This window comes from Chelonoidis abingdonii, chromosome 17 (genome assembly GCF_003597395.2).
Source record: "Chelonoidis abingdonii isolate Lonesome George chromosome 17, CheloAbing_2.0, whole genome shotgun sequence".
In the NCBI taxonomy this organism is placed as follows: Eukaryota; Metazoa; Chordata; order Testudines; family Testudinidae; genus Chelonoidis; species Chelonoidis abingdonii.
The window spans coordinates 9365977-9374250 of NC_133785.1; the positions used below are offsets into that span (position 1 = coordinate 9365977).

The 8274-nt window shown below is 45.1% G+C and overlaps 1 protein-coding gene across 2 annotated transcripts in view; it reads right to left on the reverse strand.

Moving 5' to 3' along the window:
• Positions 1-8067, reverse strand: part of CHRM1 (cholinergic receptor muscarinic 1) — a 49386-nt gene extending 41319 nt beyond the window's left edge. For both annotated transcript variants that reach the window (XR_004376988.2, XM_032804274.2), the window contains exon 1: positions 7828-8067. The gene's annotated coding sequence lies outside the window, so the exon portion shown is untranslated. The remainder of the gene's footprint in view (positions 1-7827) is intronic.
• Between the last annotated feature and the right edge of the window lie 207 nt (positions 8068-8274).

Sequence of the window (8274 nt, forward strand, 5' to 3'; positions counted from 1 at the left end):
CCCTCATAGACAAGGTGGATTGTAAGAATGATCTGGCATCGTAGGTTAAAACTCTCCATTGTGACCCCCCCCCGCCCCACACCCTTGCGCTTTCCTCCCCCCCCGTTGAGCTCCCCCCTTTACCTGAGTGCACCTGCAAGCAGCTCCCCACCTCCCACACCCAGCTCCGAGTTGAACAAGGACGCCGTCGGCTGCTCATTCTCTCGCCTCCACAGGCTTGCGGGGCAGTCAGTTAGCACCTGAGGTGGTGGCGGGGGGGGGGCACAAGGTGGAAGTTTTACCTAGGATGCGAAACATCCTTACACCAGCCTTGTCTATGAGGGAGGATGGTGCAATGGTTAACGCATTACTGCAGGCCTCTGCGAGTTCTCTGTTCAATTCCTGCCTGTTCCCCAGACTGTCTGTGTGACGGTGGGTAATTCAATTAATCTCCCTGGGAAATGGGGCCTGTTATAATGTAATCCAGTGTAATGCTTTTGCAATTTGATTGCAGTTTTTACAAGTACCTCACTAAATACGATTGCCATTGCTAATGTTTCTAAGTCAAACAATGTCTCGTTTACACATGAACAAATTTTGTTCTTACATTGGTGTAAATCTGGAGTGACTGCACTGTGTTCAGTGGAGTTAAGGCCAGATTCTAGTCTCATGTCTGTGTAAATCTGGAATTATTGGCACTGAATTCAGTGGAGTTGTGGGCAGATTCTGATCTAACGGTGGTGTAAATGTGGAGTGGATGCATTGAATTCAGTGGAGTTGCTCCAGATTTAGCCTGGAGTAACTGAGATCTGAATCTTGCCCTGTGCTGGAGTTTTATCCAGCCACAATAGCTTGCGCACCTATATGCTGACATCATCTGGATTTAAGTGGAGGGTAGTTCACTTTGGCTCCTATCTTGCAAGGTGCCTGCTGCCCTCAACCTCTCATTTCTGCTGATCTCAGTGATGCAATTGCAATGTGAGCAGAAAACTGCAGCCAGATGGTCCAAATTTAGCAACCACCCAGTGTGCTAAATTCTAGCTCTAGCTCCCTTGGCTACTCTGGGCTGTTAGTTATTAAATATCCCAACTTTGACATATCCATGCCCCCATGAGAGGCCATTATGGGTGTATTTTTAGGTCAAGATTTAAGGTTGTTGTTCCTTTAGAAAAACACAACCTGGCACTGTTTTTATGTTTAACTCTTTGATAACCAACAGTCACGAGGCCAAGAATTCCCCTAGGCCTTGTCAACACACAAACTCTGTACTGATGTAACTAAATCTGGTAGGGATGTGAGTTCTTACCTATATAATGATTGTACCTATAACACTGTGCTTCGGGGTGGGTCACTGTCAGAGGGTATCGAATCTTCACACTCTGGTTCTTAAAAGCATGAGCATCCACTGCCTAAGCTGACAGACCCGCGTCTGTTAGCTCTGGCTGCAGCACACTCATTGACTGCTATCTGTGGTGTCCCACCGAGCAGACTTCCACTGTGGGTACAATGATACAGGTATAAAGGTGCCTGCTTCTCAAAGCAGGGCAGCTTCATTATCTCCTTTTTACAGATGGGGAAACTGAGGCACAGAGCGTGGCACATGACTTGCCTAACTAAGTTCACCTAGCAGGTCAGTGACATAGGCAGGAACTGAATCCAGGTCTCCTGAGTTCAAGTCTAGTGTGTTGTCCACACACACGCCTACTGTAGATGTATATTTATCTTGCTATAACTGTGTCTGTACTGGGCGGTTTTATACAGAGTTAGCTATACAGGTGTAGTGAAAGTGGTACAGCATTAGTGTGCAGACAAAGCTGTAGGCTGTTCCCAATAGTGACACTTACTGGGAACTCACAGCTGCTGTAAAGCAGTATAGCTCTCCTGGCTTCAACAGTGCTGATTTACACCAGCTGAGTATCTGGCCCCCTTATCTCAGGGAATGTGGGTCAGTATCACTGGCCCAAATTTTGCAGGGAGGTAAACCGAGGGACAATGAGACAAAGGTCAGAACTGGATTCCTTTAGGCACCAGATTGGTTGCTTAGCTCTTGGGAAAACCCATCTGTAAATCACACAATAGGAGTTGAAAATCTGGGCCCTTGTTTTAGAAGACCTACACCCAGGTAATTTGCCCAAGATCAGTAGCAGAGTCAGGTCTCTGATTGCATAGCTAGTGCCTGAATCACACTGCCTCCCAAATGAAGAGGAGCCTCTTTGCACAAGCAGATTACCTCCCTCCGGAGTGCTGCTCAGGTCTTGCTTGCAGCCAGTGCACTGGGCTTTATAGCCTAGTTAGTCGCAGCAAGTTTGGCTGGACATCACAGCCAGCTTTAAGAGGGGTTTAAAGTGCCCAAAAGGGGACAGGGCCCCCTATTCTTGACAAGTTTGCCTAATACAAAGGAGTCCTGACAGTTCTGTAGCTGAGACTTAATCTAACTAATTAGCCAAGCCTTTACTTGCTGGGAAGGTCAACACTTTTCCACAGGATTTGCTGTGGTTCTTTAAAATCAGCCTCTTTAGTATCACCTGCTGCTAATAGCCAGTGATTTCTGCTCTCCTTGTGCACTGACACTGAGGCACCATGGTCCCAATTGTCAAAGGTATTTAGGTGTCTAACTCATTGATTTCAATGAGAGTTAGGCACCTAAATTGCTTGGAGGATCTTGGCTGTAGAGATGACAGTCAGGATGTTGTTGTTAATACCATGACAGGGCTTTGAGATCATGGTGCTGGGCACTGCCCAGATATATGGTCCCTGGGGGTTTCACACGACAAAGGGTTTATAATCTCAGTAGAGGAACTTTCATTACCTAATAATACCCCCTTCTTATCATCAGTGGATCTCTAAAGCACTTTACACAGGACGACACTATCGGCATCATCTCCATTTTACAGATGGGGAAACTGAGTAGGCCCAAGATCACCTAGCAGGCCAATGGCAGAACAAGGAATAGAACCCAGGTTTTCTCAGTCCCAGTTCAGTGCTCTGTACCCTAGACCACAATGCCTCACTCCATCCACTACCACTTTACAAGCAGGGAAACTAAGGCAGAGAGCGATCAAGTGACTTGCCTAGTGTCACATATGGAGTCTCTGGCAGAACCAGGAATTGAATGTGTCTCTTGAGACATAGTCTAGTGCCTTAGTCACAAGACCATTCTCCCCCCATGAGAAATGAGCTGCCTCTTTTTTTTTTTTTTTTTTTTTTTTTTTTTTTAATGATTTCCCCTCTTCTCCCTACTCCCCCCACCAAATGTTATACACAACTGACTGGAGTCTTTTGGTCAGATTCTGATCTTATTTACACTGCTGTAAATCTAGAGAGAAGTTCAATTCAACTCAATGAAGTTAGTCCAAGTTTTGCTGAGATGTAAGTGATGTTGGCCACCTGCTGCTTACATTAAGATTGAGTTCCAGTCCTGTTAGTAGCAAACAGATGGACATACGCTGGATGGAACTGAGAGAAAAAGCAATAGACAAATGTTGAAACAGAGCAGTGGGGCCTTGTGCATACATCACTACAGTAGGTCTTAAGGGACCTGGATCCAGTTCCTGGCTCTATCACTGGTCTGACTTTGGGCAATTCACTTCCCTCCCTTTGCCTCAGTTTCCCCATCTGTAAAATGGAGAAAATGCTACTGCCTTCCTTTGGAAAGTGCTTTAAGACCTGAAGATGAAAAGAGCCAGGTGGTGGTATTAAATCATTGGAGGGACTGACTTACAGAAAAGGTTCAGAAAACTAAACATGTCTACCTGGGTTGTGAGCTCACTAAGGGTGCAAAGGGATCAGAGGAAGGATGGCCTGGGGGTTAGTGTTGGTTACCAGAGAAGTGGGTTTGATTCCTTACTCTGATAGTAATGATTCTGGACAAGTTACTAGGCCCAGAATATCACAAGTGGTAGATTTAAATTTTTGAGTTAGGTGCCTAAATGCCTTTGAGCATCTGGGCCTTAGCCTTTCTGTGCCTCAGTTTCCCCATATATCAAATGGGGCTAATATTACTTCACAGAAGTGCTGTGAGTCTAAATACATGGAAGATTATAAGGCACTCAGATATTATGCAGTTGTGCCTTGTCTAGGAAGCTGCTAAGTTAAGACAGGGTGGACACTTGAGAGAACTGGGTTCTAATCCTGCCTCTGCTATTGATGTACTGCGTGAATCACTTCTCCTCTGACCAGTTAGGTTGCTTGCTTGGAATGGTGGTTTCTTACAGCTGTTTGCCCAGAGAAGACTGGGATAATGATAGTGGCTCTGAGGGTGAGAAAATGAAGAGGAGAGCTATTTAATCTGGTGTTCATGGTGTGAGACCCTCAGACATTTAGCATTTGCCTTCAGCACCTGAACCTCAGTTCAAAAATTGCTTGTCACCTGCGTACCCCAAAACACATGAGTAATCCCAGCCTTGTTCAGCAAAGTACTTACATCCCATTGAACTCTCTGGGACTTCACTGCTTTGCTCAATAGAGAGAAGGTTAAACAAGTGTTGTGCCTAATTGGGGCCCAGTTTAAATTTTGCTGGCCCCACCCTCACACAGCAAACCTAGCCTGGGGGTTGCTGTGGCAGGTGGCCTTTGGCTTCTCTGAGCACCCCAGTTTTGCAGGGTGGGGAGAAAACCCCAGTTTATCCCCTCTGCCCAGTGGGCAAATTGTCCTAGTCCCTGAGCAGGGGATGATTTCGCCCTGTATTAGTACGTGCTGGGGATAATGAAAGCCCAATAGAAACGAATGGAGGATTCTATGGTCAGTAATGGGAAAGAGTGTCTCTCTGCTACATCTACCTGTCTGTCTATCCCCAGATGTGCCCATCTGTCTGTCCGTCCACATACACTCTCATTTATCTTTGTCTGTCTCCATACACATCCCTCTATCCGTCTTTCTGTCCCCATAGGCCCTCCCTTATCTGTCTATCCGCCCCCCTATCCATCCTCTGTCTATCTATTGTGCTCTTAGATAGGTGCCCTCGAGCCCCAAATCCTCCCTTTGTTTTTCCTTTTCCCATCTCCCAATGCTGTGAATTTGATCCTTTCATAAACTGTTATGAAAAGTGGCAGCTTTCTCTCCTATCCCCCCACCCCCTCAGCGATCGTATCCTGCTATTTCACAGCACTGGATTATACACAGCTGTTTTCAGACCGTTTTCCATTAGTAATATTTGTAACACTGGATTTGTCTGGCTAAGTGCCTTAAAAGATTATTCCGCAAGAGCTCGCAATTTTAGGGCTTTCAAAACAAACATTTCCATAAGTGAAAAAGATTTGCGAGCAACAGGTTAATACATCAAAAGGGACAACTTTACAGCACTTTAATATAGCCCAGTCTCTTAGGATTTAACTGCTTGTCCTTTGCAGGCAAATTATTTTCTATATTCTTTCTTGACCTACAAGTATTAGGAGCAGAGCTTTGAGTAGAGAGTATTGTTTTTTAAATATAATGTATTATTATTTATATTAAAGACTCGCCTCACCGAGAGCAGGGGGAGGCCCATGGTGTTGAGCACCGCACAAGCACAGTAGAAGATGGTGTCATACTTGAAGAGTGAATTCTGAAGAGAGAGGACAGATGGAGGATAATGTCCATAATAGCAGACGTTCACCGTAGAGCATCGTAGATTTGACCTGACTGAACTTTAGAATAAAGCCTTTAAATATGCTTAGCATTGAAAAAGCATTAACGTACTTCGTTCTCTCGCGCCGTGTCTCATTGGGGTTAATTTATTAGCTCTTGTAAGATCTTTTAGAATCATCTGCTGTTTTTTCTTCCGTATGATTTAGATTCATTAGATGTTACAATTATTTTACCTCTCTCTGCCTCTGTGGCTGGTCTGCTGTTGCTTTTTTCTTGTGCTAAGTAACTAAGCACCGGCTCTATTTTTCTGATAGAATGTCAAAAAGCGAGAGCCAAATTTACTTACCCCAGCTAACTCCGAGGGCTTCAGTAATGTTATTCTAGGTGTTGAGCAAAATGTTGCCAGACCAGCCAAGAAATGGAGGCAGTGTAGTCTAGTGGATAGGGCACTGGACTGGGCATCAGAGGAGCCGGGGTTTAATCCTAGCTCTGTTGCTAAGCTGCTGCATGACCTTGGGCAAGCCCCTTCTGTTCTCCTTGCCTCAGTTTCCCCGTCCACTCTCTCTGCCTCAGTTTCCCCTTCCATCCTTTGACTTTCTTTATGAGATGATAAGATCTTTAGGGCAGAGATGGACTCTTACTGTATGTTATCTCCTGTGTATGGCACAGGGGACCCTGATATCACTCAGGGTCTGTGTAGTGCGTAGCACAATCGGGGACCCTGATTTCAGTCGGGGTCTGTGCAGCACCTGGCACAATTAGAGTGCTGATCTTGGTTGGAGTCCCTGCAGGATTTCATACAATGGGGAATCTCAGCTGAGGGCTCTATAAATTACAGTAATCATAAATAACAACATTTTATGAAACACAAGTTACACGCTCATATATTTAAAAAAAAAAGCAGAGGGAAAGAGAAAAATGAGAGCGAGTGTATCTGATGACAGGTGGTTAATGTTACTGCCTGAGAGAAATGGGGAAAACGGACTCTCACAATTAGCTGTAAAGTTTGCTTTTTAAACTCTGCTCTGGCACTGGGTTCTATGTATTTTTCATCTGCAAACATTGGAAGAAAAATGTAAGCCGTGTGCCATGAATTCATCTAGATCTACTCCTAGGTGAAGAGCTTTGAAACAGACTAAAGATTTTGGTTTATTTCTTCGACTGTAAAACTTTTAACAAGCTTTATAATGCCTTGTTACAGTACATTAATGTAATACATATGTAACTGGGAGGAGAACACAGGAGTCCTGATCCCCTGCTCTAATCTAGATGCCCCTCCCCTCCCAGAACTGGGAGAAGAACCCAGACATCCTGACTCCCAGTCTGTTGCTGTGACCACTAGAATATATTTCCTCACACCATCCAGAGTTGAAACCAGAAGTCCTGATCCCTCATTCTCATCACTTGGACCATGCTCCCTTCCAAACCTAGGATAGAATTAAGGAGGCCTGACTCCTAGCTCGCCCCACCACCTGCTCTGTCCACTACCCACCCACAGTTGGGAATCAAATCCAGGAGTCTTCACTCCCAGCCCCCTCCTCTAACCATTAGCTCTGACTCAACTCCCAGAAGCAAGAGCTCTAACACCTATCTGGGCATTCAGATGACACTTCTCTGCACAGCAATAATAATTAATGGTTATCATGTACAAATCCAGGAGCTAGTAAATTGCATTTTGTCTCACATGTGCCATTCCCTGTTCATTTACTTCTATGTGTTAGAAAGAGGCTTAGACTTTAAATGCAAGATGTTGCACCAGTTTCTCATCCAGTCTTAAGCACATTTTTGCCTTCCGATCAAACCACTGCCTGATGGATTGCGTTCCTACTCACCACATCTTTCACTGAAGAAAGCAAGGGCTAGGTCCTAAGCTCTGGTACAAATCGGCTTAACTCCATCAAAATTAATGAAACGATGCTGATTTCCACCATCAGAGGATCTGCCATTAAAGTCAGAATGTAACCACAGCACTGACAGTGCAAGAATCAGCTGCTGAACCATCCCATGGCAGGCTGCTTTTCTCCTGATATTGCTTGCCCTTGAAAGTTATCCACAAAAATAAAATTGCCCCATCTTTTCTGCCTCCAACACCTCCCATATGAGCTAAATTTTCTCCCGCACACAAGCATCAGCACACCCTGGTCCTCCATCTCTCTGCAGTGGCTTCAACTCACTTGCAAGATTGCCTTTTACAGCCCTTTCCTCCTGCACTCAGTAGGTCAAAAGAGAAATGAAAATGTAGCATCTTCCCAACGATTTAAATGAAATAGAGGCTCACTTACGTGGGTTGTGTCCTAGCTCAATTCAACTCTTCCGAGCAGCACCAGAACTGGGAGCTTAGATCTACTTCTGTGTTTCTGGGCTCTTGTCCTGAGCACTTGCTTTGAACTGGCAAATCTCTCCCAGTGCTTGGTGATTATGGCATAGTTTGCGAGGGTTAAATTCACAAACTCTTAATAAAGGCATCTCCACCGCTCCCTCTGCTGGATATGATGCTCAGAGTTGCTGGCTGTCTTAGAATGTGCCTGGCTGTTTAATGTATGTAGTTGCCAATGTAAGTGTGATTATTCATACAGCATAGACTACGTTAGCCTTGCTAGCATCTTTGCAAGTGATTGTGGCTGAAAGGCCCACGTGATGAGTGCTTATTTATTTGTGCGGCAGCGTAGGCTGGAGGGCAGAGTACAAATCAGGAGGACCTAGGTTCTGTTCCTGCATCTGCTGACTGA